Source organism: Andrographis paniculata, unplaced genomic scaffold (genome assembly GCF_009805555.1).
Source record: "Andrographis paniculata isolate CXL003 unplaced genomic scaffold, ASM980555v1 Contig71END, whole genome shotgun sequence".
Classification (NCBI taxonomy): domain Eukaryota; kingdom Viridiplantae; phylum Streptophyta; class Magnoliopsida; order Lamiales; family Acanthaceae; genus Andrographis; species Andrographis paniculata.
The window spans coordinates 3,401,896-3,418,809 of NW_026137608.1; positions in this window are offsets into that span (position 1 = coordinate 3,401,896).

Below are 16,914 nucleotides of genomic sequence, written 5' to 3' on the forward strand. Positions count from 1 at the left end.
GTGCCTGTCAAACCCCACAATCGGCCATATAAAGCAACCTTCTGAAGAAGAGGCCTCGAGATATCCCATCAGTGGGTGCCTTCACAGTCCAATGTGAGAACTGTTGCAAATGGAGACTTATCCCGACAAAAGGAGAAGTATGAAGAAATTCGGGAGAACATCATGGAATGGCCATTCTTCTGTGAAGATGGTTGAGAGTGGAAGCCTGAGATGTCATGCAAGGTTCCTGCCGACATAAATCAAGATGGCAGTTGACTTTGGGCAATTGACAGGCTCGGTATTGCGAAAACACCTACCGGATGGCAACGGCTCATAAGAATCAGAGCTGAAGGAGGAACCAAGTTTGTGTTAGCAGAACAGGAAAAGAAATGCGCAGCAAAGAAATACGAACAAGAACAAAGGAGAATATTTTATTTCTGCTAAAAATATGATATAATCATTACTAAATATTATAAATTCAAATTTTAAACCAACGGTTGCAACTCCTAATAATATGCACATATTATTTACTCAAATAACAATAATAATTTGAAGCACTTAATTAATACTCCCCCTTGCTTTAAAGCTTGTCACTCCCATACGTCATTCTAAAATAATCATGTTTGGCTTGAGGAAGTGATTTGGCGAACATATCTGCTACTTGCTCGTTGGTTCCACAAAACATTACTGCAGTTGTTCCATTTGCTACAAGTTGTCGAATGAAGTGATGTTGCACGTCAATATGTTTTGTCCTCCCATAGAAAGCTGGATTTTTGGCGGTTGCAATTGTTGTCTTATTGTCACAGCAAATTTGTGTTGCCTCCTTCTGCTCATGATCCAAATCTGTAAGAAGTTTCCGAATCCACAAAGCGTGCTTTGCTGCCGAAGTTGCTGCTGAATATTTTGTTTCACGCGATGATAAAGCTACCGTGTCTTGTTTCTTAGAGCTCCATGTTACTGTTCCAGAACCGAGATTAAATATATCACCAGACACACTTTTTCGATCATCAATACACACAGCCCAATCACTATCGGTGAAGCCAACAAGTCTGAAATTTTTTTTCTGACTGTACCAAATGCCAAAGATCAACGTCCCAGCAATGTAACGAAGAATCCTCTTAGCAGCCCCAAACTGTTGTTTCGTAGGATAATGCATAAATCTAGACACAACACTAACCGAGAAAGAAATATCAGGTCTAGTGTGTGTTAAATAATTCAAGCCACCAACAAAACTTCGAAATAATGTTGCATTTGCTTTTTCAGTCCCGTCTTCATGCTGTAACTTCTCATTAATATTCATTAGTGTGGCTGTAACTTCACAATTCACCATGTTAAATCTCTTTAGAAGATCGGCAGAATACTTCTTTTGATCCATAAAAATTCCATCTTCACTCTGAATAACCTCGAGTCCCAAAAAATATTTTAGCAACCCAAGGTCTGTCATCTCGAATTTGCTCATCATGGTATGCTTAAAATCATCAAGTAAGGCCTTTGACGATGCAAGATATACCATATCATCAACATATAAATAAAACAACAAGAAATCCTCATTACCTTTCTTCTTTGTATATAAAGTAGGCTCATTCTTACTTCTTGAGAATCCATTTTTATGAAGGAATGAATCAATTTCACTTTACCAAGCCCGAGGAGCTTCTTTCAACCCATAAAGAGCTTTTCGTAACCTATAAACCTTACCTCCACTGCCAACAATATTAAATCCAGGAGGTTGAGAAACATACACCTCCTCTTCCAATGCACCATTTAAAAAAGCCGGCTTCACATCAAATTGATAAATTGGCAAATTTAATTGAGCAGCTAATGCCAAAATAATTCTCACAATTTCGAAGCGAGCAACTGGAGAAAACGTTTCGTCAAAGTCTATACCTTGTTGTTGTGAATATCCTTGTGCAACGAGTCGAGCTTTATGCTTTTGAATACTTCCATCCGGATTATATTTGGTACGAAACACCCATTTCAAGCCAACAATATTTCTATCATGTGGGGAATCGACCAACTCCCAAGTTGAATTTTTTTCAATAGCATTTAGCTCATCTGCCATGGCTTCTTTTCATTCTGATTTTTGTACAGTTTCTTCAAAAGACGTAGCATCAGCCGCTAACAAAGCAAACTCACATGATTCATAAATTTTTGTAACAGATCTGAATTTTCTTGGTGTCGATTCAGCACTGCTGCTGTTCTGGACAATGGATGGTGACAAATATTCTTGGACATATTCTTTTTCTTTCATACTCAATGTTTCAAAATAACGCCGAATGGTTTGCAATTTAATTATAAGTACTCTGTCGTTACCCAAATATTCTTAATTCAGAATATCCCATGCCATCTTGGATGTTCTCACAGCTTCAATATGGGGAAAAATATCATCCTCTAATGCCGATTGGATGAGTAGCAATGCCTTTGCATCTTTTCTACGATTTTCCTGCAATTGTTGATCCGGTGCTGCAAGAGCCGGATCTGGGTCATCAAATCCAATTTCAACCAAATCCCACAATTCTTGGGACTTGAATAGAGTCTTCATTTTCAAACTCCAAAGATGGAACTTCTCTCCTTTGAAGATTGGAACTAATGGTTGAATTGAATAATTTCTGTGCAAACGAACAAAAAACTTTAAAAAAACTTTACTTCTAAAAAAAAAAAAACGCCATAAGCCCTCACTTTCTTCTTCTTTGTGGAGAATATGGACCAAAAAAACCTAAAATTTATTTGTTCTGATACCAAATTTGTTAGCAGAACAGGAAAAGAAATGCGTAGCAAAGAAATACGAACAAGAACAAAGGAGAATATTATTATACAATACAATAATTACTAAATAATTATTTTGAAGCACTTCATTAACAGTTTGCAGATGTGTAAGAATCCGATTCTTTAACATTTACCTGCGATCATTGTTACAATAAAGTGGGGATACTTTCTTATAATTTAATCTTCTTGCAGGTATTATATCTCCCGACGGGCAAGCGGCTTTGCTCTATGGTTGAACTTGGAAGGTATCCATCCCATCTTAAACAAACCATTGGCGTTGTTATATCATATTCCACTATCTCATTTTACCCTCTTTGAAGGTACCTCTCCAAAAATCCCTAATATGCAGCCGCTGGCATTAACATGATGAATTTTTCCTTCAAAATCCCACGACCAAAGCAACCGGATTATGTTAGGAAGCGTCCTCCGCCTCCTTCTCCGCTTCCCCTATCGTGGGCGCCCCCTGCTCCAATGACAAATACACATCCCAATCGGGCAAGTTTTTTGGCTGACAAGAAGAATGAGAGTTCTTCGAGTCTAGCTGAGCTGTGCAAGAATGAGTAGAGACTACAACCATTAGGAAATATTGTTGTACTTTATTTGATATGGCACAGAAGAAGAAACAATAAGAAGTAAATATAAATTATATTGCATAATATATAAATATATATTGGAACCGTTAACATGTCAAATTTAATTGAAATAATAGTAAGTAAAATTTATTTATTAAATTCGAAATGAATAATGATATATTTAGTTATTTGGTAAGTCATACCTACCGGTTAGTCACATAGTCTTTCATATGTGTAGATATTTTTAATTTTGGTACATTTTTTCTTTATAATACGTATTCATTCATTTGGACATTAATTTTCGATTGGACGATTCACGATCTAAAGTATTTTAGCGGATTGGAAGTAAAACCATTCAATATATTTTTAAGTTTTTGTATTATTTAAGGATATCTAAATTTTAATTGAATTTAGACATTAAACACAAATTTAAATATATTCCTAATCTTGCAAAAAAACATTTGATAGACTTGATGAAAATTTAAAATTACTACTATTCTTTTGAAATAATTGGTAGCAAATAGATAATATTTCTTGAAATGTGCTTAATATAAAATATAGTAAATTGTTATAAAGGCATTCCAACCGTAGTAAATAATTCTTGTTGAATTGTTGTTTTAGATTCTTCCAAGCTATACCCACACCCTTGTGTATATAGAGAAAATTGCAGTAAATATCATCATATATATATACCTCATTATCACTTTTATTCTATATTTATCTTGCTTAAAAAATTTATTCTATATATTTGCAAAAGTAGTTATTTCTGTCATTTAGCCGTCTGACGTTTGCTAAAGGATATAAATAGGAATTTTTGCAAACTTGTGAAATGTATTTTTGCCAGCGAGATAAATACATGACAAAAATGTGTGTGTATATATATATATCAATAATGATTTGATCAGGGGTTTAAGGAAATTTGATTTTAGATATTTCATTTCGAAATTATTTAATTTCTTACCTATGTTGTCTTGTTTTGCGCTCCATAAACATCTAAAGTTTCTAATGTAATAATAGTTGTTCGATGCCGTGCTTCCAATCTATAATAGTTTTTTAATATAAGAAATAGATTTTTTTAATACTAGGTGAAAATAATAGATGAACATATCCTAATATTTCTTGGATCCATAAATAAATGCCTTTTGTATTTGCACTTGGTTACTATCTTTCGCCGAAGGTAATTACGTTAAATCTTATTTCAACATCTATGTGGCGGTCATGTTGTTATTGTTGACATAGTATCTCTTCGATCACATTATATTGATGATCCGCGATCTATTGTATTTCTACATATTAAACGTAAAACCGTTAACTTTATTTTTAAATTTTAGTTTTATTTTAAGACATCTAAAATTTTAATAGAATTTATACATTTAACTCATATTTAAATGTAATGCAAAACAATTAATTCAAAATTCTATTTATACTATTCAAAATCTGCAAAAAATATTTGATAGATTTGATGAAAAGTTAACATTACAACTATTCTTTGAAATAATTGAAAAAGGATAAAAATATAAGTATAGTATTTACAAAATACTTAGTATTAAAATAGTAAATTATTATAAATTCATTTCTATTGTAGTCAACAGCTAAGCGTTGCTATAAATTCATTTATATTGTAGTCAACAACTAAGCGTTGCCTAGGTTTAATATTTTTAACAATTTCATCTTTTGATTTATGATATTTCAGGCGCAAAACAATCATTTAAATAATATTTTAAGAATATCACAAAAGCAGGTTTACTCCTTCTACCAGTGCGGTCGTGAACTTCTCGGCATAGGCTTCTCCCGACTCCATTGCAATCTTGTTCTTCAAGATCGGTGTTAACACTTGGTTTCGTTGATTTTCAGGCCTGTCGTTCGCTCTCAGCTAAGATCCGTTGGTATCAATTTGTTTGTGTAATTTTCGCTCTCACTCTCTCTCTTTTTAATTGTTCGGAATATTTTCATATGTCATTTTGAGATGTGTTTGTGTTCTTCCACCTGGATTGGGGATGATATTGTTAGTCTGATTTGCTTTCCTTAATTTGGATTTTAGAGGAGTAGTACTATTAGTAAATTGTTTTTGGATTCACCTTGTTAACAATTCACCTAAATTTTGTCCCTCAGCAGCCTAGGATTTTTCTCAAAGTTTTCTTATTTTTTCAAAAGTTTTTCTTGCTTTTCATGGGGAATTGGTTCTTTACATAAATATTTCCTACGTATACCAACACCTTCGTGTGTGTGTATACATGTATATGAACTAGGGTTTGATGTAAGTTGGATTTCAGATATTCAATGTTTAACTATTTTATTTGTTACAGGGGTTGTCTTGTATTGCATCCAATAAAGCTGTAGAGTCTTGAATGTGAAATTTGTTGTTTGATATGGTGCTTCCAATATTTAACATATTTTGAAAAAAGAAATAGATTTTTTCAATAATAAATGAAAATCATAGACAAGCATGTCCTAGTTTTCTCTTGGATCTATACATGCATTCTGTAGATGCACTTGGCTAATTTGTCCAACCATCAATTACGTTTAATTTTATTTCTACATCTAGGTGGAAGCATGTGTCATCTTGACATGAAATCTCCTCGATGACTCTATATTTTTTGGATATTATAATTTAGTTATGCATTAATATATGAAGGACATAATTTTTCCACAATAAAAAGTACCGTAGATTCTAAATTGGCTTTACAATAAGGGCTAAGTAGTCATAATCGTCATTTAATTAGACGTCACTGCACAAAGTTTTCAATTGAGAAAGGTAATGTCGCAACTAAAAGGCTACACCATTTGTGCACCTATCCTGACTTTACTGTCGCCATCATTTATTTTATATGCGTTTATGTATATGTGCTGTGCATTGGTTGCTTGCTTCTTAATGGATTTAATTTATCGATACAATTTATTGTTATTAATTGCTTTCCATTTGACATTTCTTTTACTATTCTATTGTTATTAAATGCTTTCCGGGAAAATTTTCTTGGTATATATGTCGGCGATGTGGATCCAACATCTTTTGCCTATAATTCTTAGGTCTGGATGAATATTTTAAGACCCAGACCCTTAATGTTGATGTTTTATTAAAAATATCTGAAAAATTATAAAACCAATATTAGATGCACTTTTGGACATCTTAGTCATGCCGATTGGTCGACACATAAATGTCGTTTGGATCACCATTATTTCCACAACTAATCCGAATTTTCCCTATATATATTGATATGCATCCTTTTGTACGTGCCATAGAACTATGCACGGTTGCTTATGTTTTTCATTTTCTTATGATAATGGAGTTTGATTTGTTTGCGATTCTTCGGAAAAGAAGCTCATTACCTTCACCAGTCGTGTACACTAGTTGTGAAAGTTTCCGGGAGTGTACGAGCATATCTTTTGACAGCTCAATGGGTGCTCATACCGTAGAAACTGACGAAATGTATGGATAGAGGAAATCAGAAACCATTACTTAAAATTACTTGGAAGTTGAACGGAGCAAAGTTGAGTGATCTTTATGGGAAGCCGGTTGATGAGCCAAAGGGAGTAGAACAAGATACAGGAGCAGCGGGTAGTTCTGCTCTTCCAAGCACCCCGGCAACGAATGTGCAGGATCAGCATCGAGAGCGTGAAATTTCAGCGAGTGACAGCAACAGCGAAGCCACACAAGATGATGCTCACATATTTGAAATCAAGCAGCTACGCGCTGGCGAAACAGGAAATGCGCCGGATTCCTGTCAAACCCCACAATCGGCCATAGAAAGCAACCTTCTGAAGAAGAGGCCTCGAGGTATGCCATAAGTGGGTGCCTTCCCAGTCCAATGTGAAAACTGTTGCAAATGGAGACACTTATCCCGACAAAGGAGAAGTATGAAGAAATTCGGGAGAACATCACGGAACGGCCGTTCGTCTGTGAAGATGGTCGAGAGTGGAAACCTGAGATGTCATGCGAGGTTCCTGCTGACATAAATCAAGATGGCAGTCGACTTTGGGCGATTGACAGGCCTGGTATTGCGAAAACACCTACAGGATGGCAAAGGCTCATAAGAATCAGAGCTGAAAGAGGAACCAAGTTTGCAGATGTGTAAGAATCCGATTCTTTAACATTTACCTGCTTTCATTGTTACAATAAAGTGTGGATATTTTCTTATAATTAATCAATCTTCTTGCAGGTATTATGTCTCGCCGACGGGCAAGCAGCTTCGCTCTATGGTCGAACTTGAAAGGTATCCATCCCATCTTAAACAAACCATTGCCGTTGTTATATCATATCCCAGTATCTGATTTTACCCTCTTTCAAGGTACCTCTCCAAAAATCCCGAATATGCAGCCGCCGGCATTAACATGGTGAATTTTTCCTTCAAAATCCCACAACCACAACAACCGGATTACGTTAGGAAGCGTCCTCCGCCTCCTTCTCCACTTCCCCTATCGTGGGCGCCCCCTGGTCTAATCACAAATACGCATCTCAACCGGGGAAGTTCTTTGACTGACAAGAAAAATGCGAGTTCTTCAAGTCTAGCTGAGCCGTCGAAGAATGAGTAGAGACTACAACGATTAGGAAATGTTATTGTACTTTATTTGATATGGCATAGAAGAAGAAACAAAAATAAGTAAATATAAATTATATTTTGTAATATATATATATATATATTGGAAACCAGAAACACGTAAAATTTAATGGAAATATTAGTGCATAAATTTATTTATTAAATTCGAAATAAATAACTATAAGTTTAGTTATTTGGTCAAGTTATACCTACGGCTTAATCACGTATTCATTCATATGTGTAGATTTTTATTTTTGATACATATTTTCTTTATAATGCATATTCATTTATTTGGACATTAAGTTCCGATTGGACGATCGGCAATCTAAAGTATTTTAGAATATTGAAAGTAAAACCATTGAATTCATTATTAAGTTTTTGTATTATTTTAAGTTATCTAAAATGTTAATAGAATTTAAATATTGAACTCAAATTTAAACATAATCCTAATCTGCAAAAAAAATATTTGATAGATTTGATAAAATTTAAAATTACAACTATTAGTTGAAAAAATTGGTAACAAATAGAAATATAAAGATAATATTTATTGAAATGTTAACATAAAGTATAGTAAATTGTTATAAATGCATTCCATTGGTACCAAATAATTCTTATTGAATTGTTGCTTTACATATTAAATAATTCTTGATTTCAGATATTTCATTTTTAAATTATTTAATTTCTTACATATATTTGTCTTGTTTTGCCCTCCATAAACATCTAACGTTTTGAATGTAAAAATAGTTGTTCGATGATGCTGTGCTTCCAATCTATAATATCTTTTAACATAAGAAATACTAGGTGAAAATAATACATGAACATATCCTAATATTTCTTGGATCCATAAATGCATTTTGTATTTTGCAATTGGTTACTATCTTTCGCCAAAGGTAAATTAAGTTAAATTTTATTTCAACATCTATGCTGCGGTCATGTGATTATTCTTGACATAGAATATTTTCGATCACATTATACTAATGATAAGCGATGTAGAGTATTTTTACATATTGAAAGCAAAACTGTTAATTTTATTTTTATATTTTAGTTTTATTTTAAGATATCTAAAATTTTAATAGAATTTATACATTTAACTCATATTTAAATGTAATGCAAAACAATTAATTCAAAGTTCTATTTATACATTCCAAATCTGCAAAAAAATATTTATTAGATTTGATGAAAAGTTAACACTACAACTATTCTTTGAAATATTTGGTAACAAATAGAAATATAAATATAATATTTATAAAATACTTAGTATTAAAATAGTAAATTATTATAAATGCATTTCTATTGATAACTTGGGAATCAGCATCCGCTACCGAAAGAGTCATACCGGATAAACTCTCACGGTCACAAATCCAATCCCTACATCACCCAGTCATCCCTTATGGACAAGTTTTCTCCACTTCTCCGCATGGGCTTCTCCCGACTCCATTGCAATCTTGTTCTTCAAGATCGGTATTAACACTTGGTTTCGTTGATTTTCAGGCCTGTTGTTCCCTCTCCGCTAAGATCGATTGGTATCAATTTGTTTGTGTAATTTTCGCTCTCACTCTCTCTCTATTTCTCTCTTTTTTATTGTTTTTGAATATTTTCTTATGCCATTTTGAGATGTCTTTGTGTTATTCCATGTGGATTGGGGATGATATTGTTATTCTGATTTGCTTTCCTTAATTTGGATTTTAGAGTAGTACTATTAGTAAATTGTTTTTGGATTCACCTTGTTAACATTTCACCTAGGTTTTGTCCCTCGCAGCCTAGGATTTTTCATATAGTTCTCTTATTTTTTCAAAAGTTTTTCTTGCTTATCATGGGGAATTGGTTCTTTACATATATATTTCCTACCTACACCAATACCTTGGTGTGTGTATACATGTATATGAACTAGGGTTTGATGGAAGTTGGATTTTAAAAATTCAATGCGTAAACCATTTTATTTGTTACAGGGGTTGTCTGGTATTGCATCAAATAAAGGTGTAAAGTCTTGAGTGTGAAATTTGTTGTTTGATATGTGCTTCCAATATTTAACATAGTTTGAAATAAGAAATAGATTTCTTCAATAATAAATGGAAATGCGTAGACAAGCATGCCCTAGTTTTTTCTTGGATCTATAGATGCATTCTGTAAAAGCACTTGGCTAATTTGTCTAACAGTCAATTACGTTTAATTTTATTTTTACATCCAAGTGGAAACATGTGTTATCTTGACATGAAATCTCCTTGATCACTCTATATTTTTTGATATTATAATTTAGTTATGCCTTAATATACGAAGGACATAAATTTTCAACGGTAAAAAGTACCTCAAATTCTAAATTGACTTTTCAGTAAGGACTAGGAAGTCATAATCGCCATATAATTAGATGATTACTGCACAAAGCTTTCAATTGAGAAAGGTAATGTCGCAACTAAAAGGCCACAACATTTGTGCACCTATCCGGACTTTAACGTTGCTTTTTTTTTTTATATATGTCTAATAATGCGCATCGGTAGCTTGCTTCTTAGTGAATTTAATTTATTGTTATTAATTACTTTTCATTTGACAATTCTATTACTATTCTATTGTTATTAAATGCTTTCCGGGAAACTTTTCTTGGTATATATGTCGTGATGTGGATCCAACATCTTTTGCCTATAAATTCTTAGGTATGGAAGAATATTTCAAGACCCAAACTCTTAATGTTGATGTTTCATCAAAAATATCTTAAAATTTATAAAACTAACATTAATTAGAAGCACTTTTGGACATCTTACTGGTGCCCATTGGTCAACACATAAACGTTGTTTGGATCACCATTATTTGCAGAACTAATCCGAATTTGCCCTGTATTGATATGCATCCTTTTGTACGTGCCATGGAACTATGCACGGTTGCTTATGTTTTCCATTTACTTATGATAATGGAGTTTTAATTGTGCGAGATTCTTCGGAAAAAAAGCTCATTACCCTCAGCAGTCGTGTGCACTAGTTGTGAAAGTTTCCGGGAGTCTACGAGCATATCTTTTATTGGGTGTTCATAATGTAGGAACTGACGCCACAAATGGATAGAGGAAATAAGAAACCATCACTTAAAATTACTTGGAAGTTGAATGGAGCAAAGTTGAGTGATGTTTATTGGAAGCCAGTTGATGAGCCAAAGGCAGTAGAACAAGAAACGGGAGCAGCGGGTAGTTCTGCTCTTCCCAGCACCCCGGCAACGAATGTGCAGGATCAGGATCAAGAGCGTGAAATTTCAGCGAGTGAAAGCGACAGCGAAGCCACCCAAGATGATCCTCACATATTGGAAATCAAGCAGCTACGCGCTGGCGAAACAGGAAATGCGCCGGATTCTGGTGCGTGTCAAACCCCACAATCGGCCATAGAGAGCAACCTTCTGAAGAAGAGGCCTCAAGGTATCCCATCAGTGGGTGCCTTCACAGTCCAACGTGAAAACTGTTGCAAATGGAGACTTATCCCGACAAAGGAGAAGTATGAAGAAATTCGGGAGAACATCATTGAACGGCCGTTCATCTGTGAAGATGGTCGAGAGTGGAAGCCTGAGATGTCATGCGAGGTTCCCGGGGACATAAATCAAGATGGCAGTCGACTTTGGGCGATTGACAGGCCCGGTATTCCGAAAACACCTACCGGATGGCATTGGCTCGTAAGAATTAGAGCTGTGTTCGTCCTAAGAGCTATAATCACACACAAACAAAGTACACAACAAAAAAAAAAAAATGATTGACACTTAGGGAAAGAAACTGAAATTTAATTTCTTGAAACTAATAACGATAAGTTTAGTTATTTGGTCAAGTCATACCTACGGGCTAGTCATATACTCATTCATATATGTAGATATTTTTAATTTTGATACATATTTTCATTATAATACATATGCATTCATTTGGACATTAATTTCCGATTGGACAATCCGCGATCTAAAGTATTTTAGCAGATTGAATCTAAAACCATTGAATATATTTTTAAGTTTTTGTATTATTTATTTTAAGATATCTAAAATGTTAATAGAATTTAAACATTGAACTCAAATTTAAATATAATCCTAATCTTCAAAAAATCATTTTATAGATTTGATAAAAATTTTAAATTACAACTATACGTTGAAATAATTGATAACAAATAGTAATATAAAGATAATATTTATTGAAACGCGCTTAATATAAAGTATAGTAAATTGTTATAAATGCATTCCATCGGTACTAAATAATTCTCGTTGAATTGTTGCTTTACATTTTCCCAAGCTATACCCACACCCTTCTTTATATAAAAAATTGCCAAAAATACCCTGTATAACTTATTTTCACTTTTGTCTCGTTGAACAAATTTATTTACATGTTTGTAAAAGTGGTTATTTTTATCATTTAGCCACGTGACGTTCACACCACATGCGGTCACGCGCGGCTAAAGTGTATAAGAAGGAATTTTTGCAAACATGTGAGATATTTACCAGCGAAATAGATAAAAATGCATATATATATATATCAATAATGATTAGAATCAGGGGTTTAAGGAAGTTTGATTTCAGATATTTCATTTCTAAATTATTTAATTTCTTCGGCATGTTGTCATGTTTTGCGCTCCATAAACATCTAAAGTTTTTTAATGCAAAAATAGTTGTTCGATGTCGTGCTTTCAATCTATAATATTTTTTTACAGAAGAAATAGATTTTTTTAATACTAGGTGAAAATAATAGATGAACATATCCTAATATTTCTTGGATCCATAAATGCATTTTGTATTTGCAGTTGGTTACTCTCTTTCGCCAAAGTAAATTACGTTAAATTTTATTTCGACATCTATACTGCGGTCATGTTGTTACTCTTGACATAGAATATCTCCGATCACATTATATTAATGATCCGCTATCTAGAGTATTTTTACATATTGAAAGCAAAACTTTTAATTTTATTTTTATATTTTAGTTTATTTTAAGATATCTAAAATTTTAATAGAATTTATACATTTAACTCATATTTAAATGTAATGCAAAACAATTAATTCAAAGTTCTATTTAAAATCTGCAAAAAAATATTTGATAGATTTGAAGAAAAGTTAGCATTACAACTATTCTTTGAAATAATTGGTAACAAATAGAAATATTAATATAATATTTTATAAAATACTTAGTATTAAAATAGTAAATTTTTATAAATGCATATCTATTGTAAGTCAACAGCTAAGCATTACCTAGGTTTAAATTTTTCCAATTTTATCCTTTGATGTCATGATATTTCAGGCGCAAAACAATCATTTAAATAATATTTTAAGAATATGACAAAGCAAGTTTACTCTTTTTGTTCCGCTACTCGAATTTGCGCATCTGATAAGCCCTCCAACCTATACCCTGCAAATTATGCCTGACAAACAAGTCACAAAGTTTACTCCTTTTACCAGTGCTGCCTGAACTTCTCCGCATAGGCTTCTCCCGACTCCATTGCAATCTTGTTCTTCAAGATCGGTGTTAAAACTGGGTTTTGTTGATTTTCAGGCCTGTCGTTCCCTCTCAGCTAAGATCTGTTGGTATCAATTTGTCTGTGTAACTTTCGCTCTCACTTTCTCTCTTTTTAATTGTTTGGAATATTTTCTTATGTCATTTTGAGATGTTTTTGTGTTATTCCATGTGGATTGGGGATGATATCGTTAGTCTGATTTGCTTTCCTTAATTTGGATTTTAGAGGAGTAGTACTATTAGTAAATTGTTTTTGGATTCCCCTTGTTAACATTTCACCTAGGTTTTGTCCCTCGCAGCCTAGGATTTTTCATAAAGTTCTCTTATTTTTTCAAAAGTTTTTCTTGCTTATTATGGGGAATTGGATCTTTACATAAATATTTCCTACGTACACCAACACCTTTGTGTGTGTATACATGTATATGAACTAGGGTTTGATGTAAGTTGGATTTCAGATATTCAATGTTTTAACTATTTTATTTGTTACAGGGGTTGTCTTGTATTGCATCCAATAAAGCTGTAGAGTCTTGAGTGTGAAATTTGTTGTTTGATATGGTGTTTCCAATATTTAATATATTTTGAAATAAGAAATAGATTTCTTCAATGATAAATGCAAATCATAGACTAGCATGCCCTAGTTTTTTCTTTGATCTATAGATGCATTCTGTATTTGTAACTTGGCTAATTTGTCCAACAGTCAGTTACGTTTAATTTTATTTCTACATCTAGGTGGAAGCATGTGTTATCTTGAGAAGAAATCTCCTCGATCACTCTATACTTTTGGATATTATAAATTAGTTATACATTAATATACGAGGGACACGATTTTTCCACCGTAAAAAAATACCTTAGATTCTAAATTGGCTTTTCAGTAAGGGCTAAGTAGTCATAATTGCCATTTAATTAAACGATCACCGCACAATTTTCAATTGAGAATGGTAATGTCGCAACTAAAAGGCTACACCATTTGTGCACCTATCGTGACTTTATTGTTGCTTTCATTTGTTTTATATGCGTTTAAGTATTTGCGGCGTATTGGTTGCTTGCTTCTTAGTGGATTTTATTTATCGATACAATTTATTGTTATTAATTGCTTTCCATATGACATTTATTTTACTATTCTATTGTTATTAAATGCTTTTTGGAAAACTTTTCTTGGTATATATATGGATGATGTAGATCCAATCTTTTGCCTATGAATTCATAAGTCTAGATGAATATTTTATGACCCAAACCTTTAATGCTGATGTTTTATTAAAAATATCTTAGAAATTGTAAAACTAATAAGCACTTTTGTACATCTTACTCGTACCGATATGTCAACACATAAACGTCATTTGGATGACAATTATTGCCAAAACTAATCCGAATTTGCCCTGTATTGATATCCATCCTTTTCTATATGCCATGGAGCTATGCACGGTTGCCTATGTTTTCCATTTACTTATGATAATGGAGTTTTATTTGTGTGCGATTCTTCAGAAAAGAAGTTCGTTACCCTCAGCAGTCGTGTGTACTGGTTGTGAAAGTTTCCGGGAGTCTACGAGCATATCTTATATTGGGTGTTCATAACGTAGGAACTGACGCAACAAATGGATAGAGGAAATCAGAAACCATCACTTAAAATTACTTGGAAGTTGAACGGAGCAAAGTTGAGTGATGTTTATTGGAAGCGGGTTGATGAGCCAAAGGCAGTAGAACCAGAAACGGGAGCTGCGGGTAGTTCTGCTCTTCCCAGCACCCCGGCAACGAATGTGCAGGATCAAGATCAAGAGCGTGAAATTTCAGCGAGTGACAGTGACAGCGAAGCCACACAAGATGATCCTCACATATTGGAAATCAAGCAGCTACGCGCTGGTGAAACAGAAAATGCACCGGATTCTGGTGCCTGTCAAACCCCACAATCGGCCATAGAAAGCAACCGTCTGAAGAAGAGGCCTCGAGGTATCCCATCATTGGGTGCCTTCACAGTCCAATGTGAAAACTGTTGCAAATGGAGACTTATCCCGACAAAGGAGAAGTATGAAGAAATTCGGGAGAACATCATGGAACGGCCGTTCGTCTGTGAAGATGGTCGAGAGTGGAAGCCTGGGATGTCATGCGAGGTTCCTGCCGACATAAATCAAGATGGCAGTCAACTTTGGGCGATTGACAGGCCTGGTATTGCGAAAACACCTACCGGATGGCAACGTCTCATAAGAATCAGAGCTGAAGGAGGAACCAAGTTTGCAGATGTGTAAGAATCCGATTCTTTAATATTTACCTGCCATCATTGTTACAATAAAGTGTGGATATTTTCTTATAATTAATCAATCTTCTTGCAGGTATTATGTCTCGCCGACGGGCAAGCGGCTTCGCTCTATGGTCGAACTTGAAAGGTATCCATCCCATCTTAAACAAACCATTGCCGTTGTTATATCATATCCCAGTATCTGATTTTACCCTCTTTCAAGGTACCTCTCCAAAAATCCCGAATATGCAGCCGCCGGCATTAACATGGTGAATTTTTCCTTCAAAATCCCACAACCACAACAACCGGATTATGTTAGGAAGCGTCCTCCGCCTCCTTCTCCACTTCCCCTATCGTGGGCGCCCCCTGCTCTAATCACAAATACGCATCTCAACCGGGGAAGTTCTTTGACTGACAAGAAAAATGCGAGTTCTTCAAGTCTAGCTGAGCCGTCGAAGAATGAGTAGAGACTACAACGATTAGGAAATGTTATTGTACTTTATTTGATATGGCATAGAAGAAGAAACAAAAAGAATATATATTGGAAACCATAACATATAAAAGGTTATCTTGTATTGCATCCAATGAAGGTGTAAAATCTTGAATGTGAATTTAGTTGTTTTACGCCGTGCTTCCAATATTTAACATATTCTGACCTAATAAATAAATTTCTTCAATTATAAACGGAAATCTTGCATTTGCACTTGGTTAAGTCCGAACGTTAATTAAGTTTAATTTTATTTCTACATCGAGGTGGAAGTCATGTTTTTTTTGTTTTTTTTTTTTTTGTGATGGGAGAGTCATGTGGTAATTCTTGACATGAAATGTCCTTGATCACTTTATATTTTTGGATGCTCTAAAGTAATTATGCATTAATATATGAAGGTCATGATTTTTCTACCTCAAATTCAATATTGGTTTTTCAGTTAGGGCTATTTTGTTTTCATCAAAACGTTGTGTATTTTTCTTTTTAAAATTTTTTTTAATGTCATAATCGTCATTTAATAAGATGATTACTGCAGAAAGTTTTCAGTCGAGAAAGGTATTGTCCCAACTAAAAGGCTATGAAATTTGTGCACCTATCCTGACTTTTACCGTTGCTTTCATTTATTTTATATGCACTTAAGTATTTGAGGCACATTGTTGTTTGCTTCTTAATGGATTTAATTTATCGATAGAATTTATTGTTATTAATTGTTTTTCATTTGACATTTCTTTTACTATTCTATTGTTATTAAGTGCTTTCTGGAAAACTTTAATTTCTTGGTATATATGTCAGCGATGTGTATCCAACCTATGAATTCTTGTGTATCATTTTTTTGAATTATCTGGATGAATATTTCAAGATCCAGACCCTAAATGCTGACGTTTCATTAAAAATAT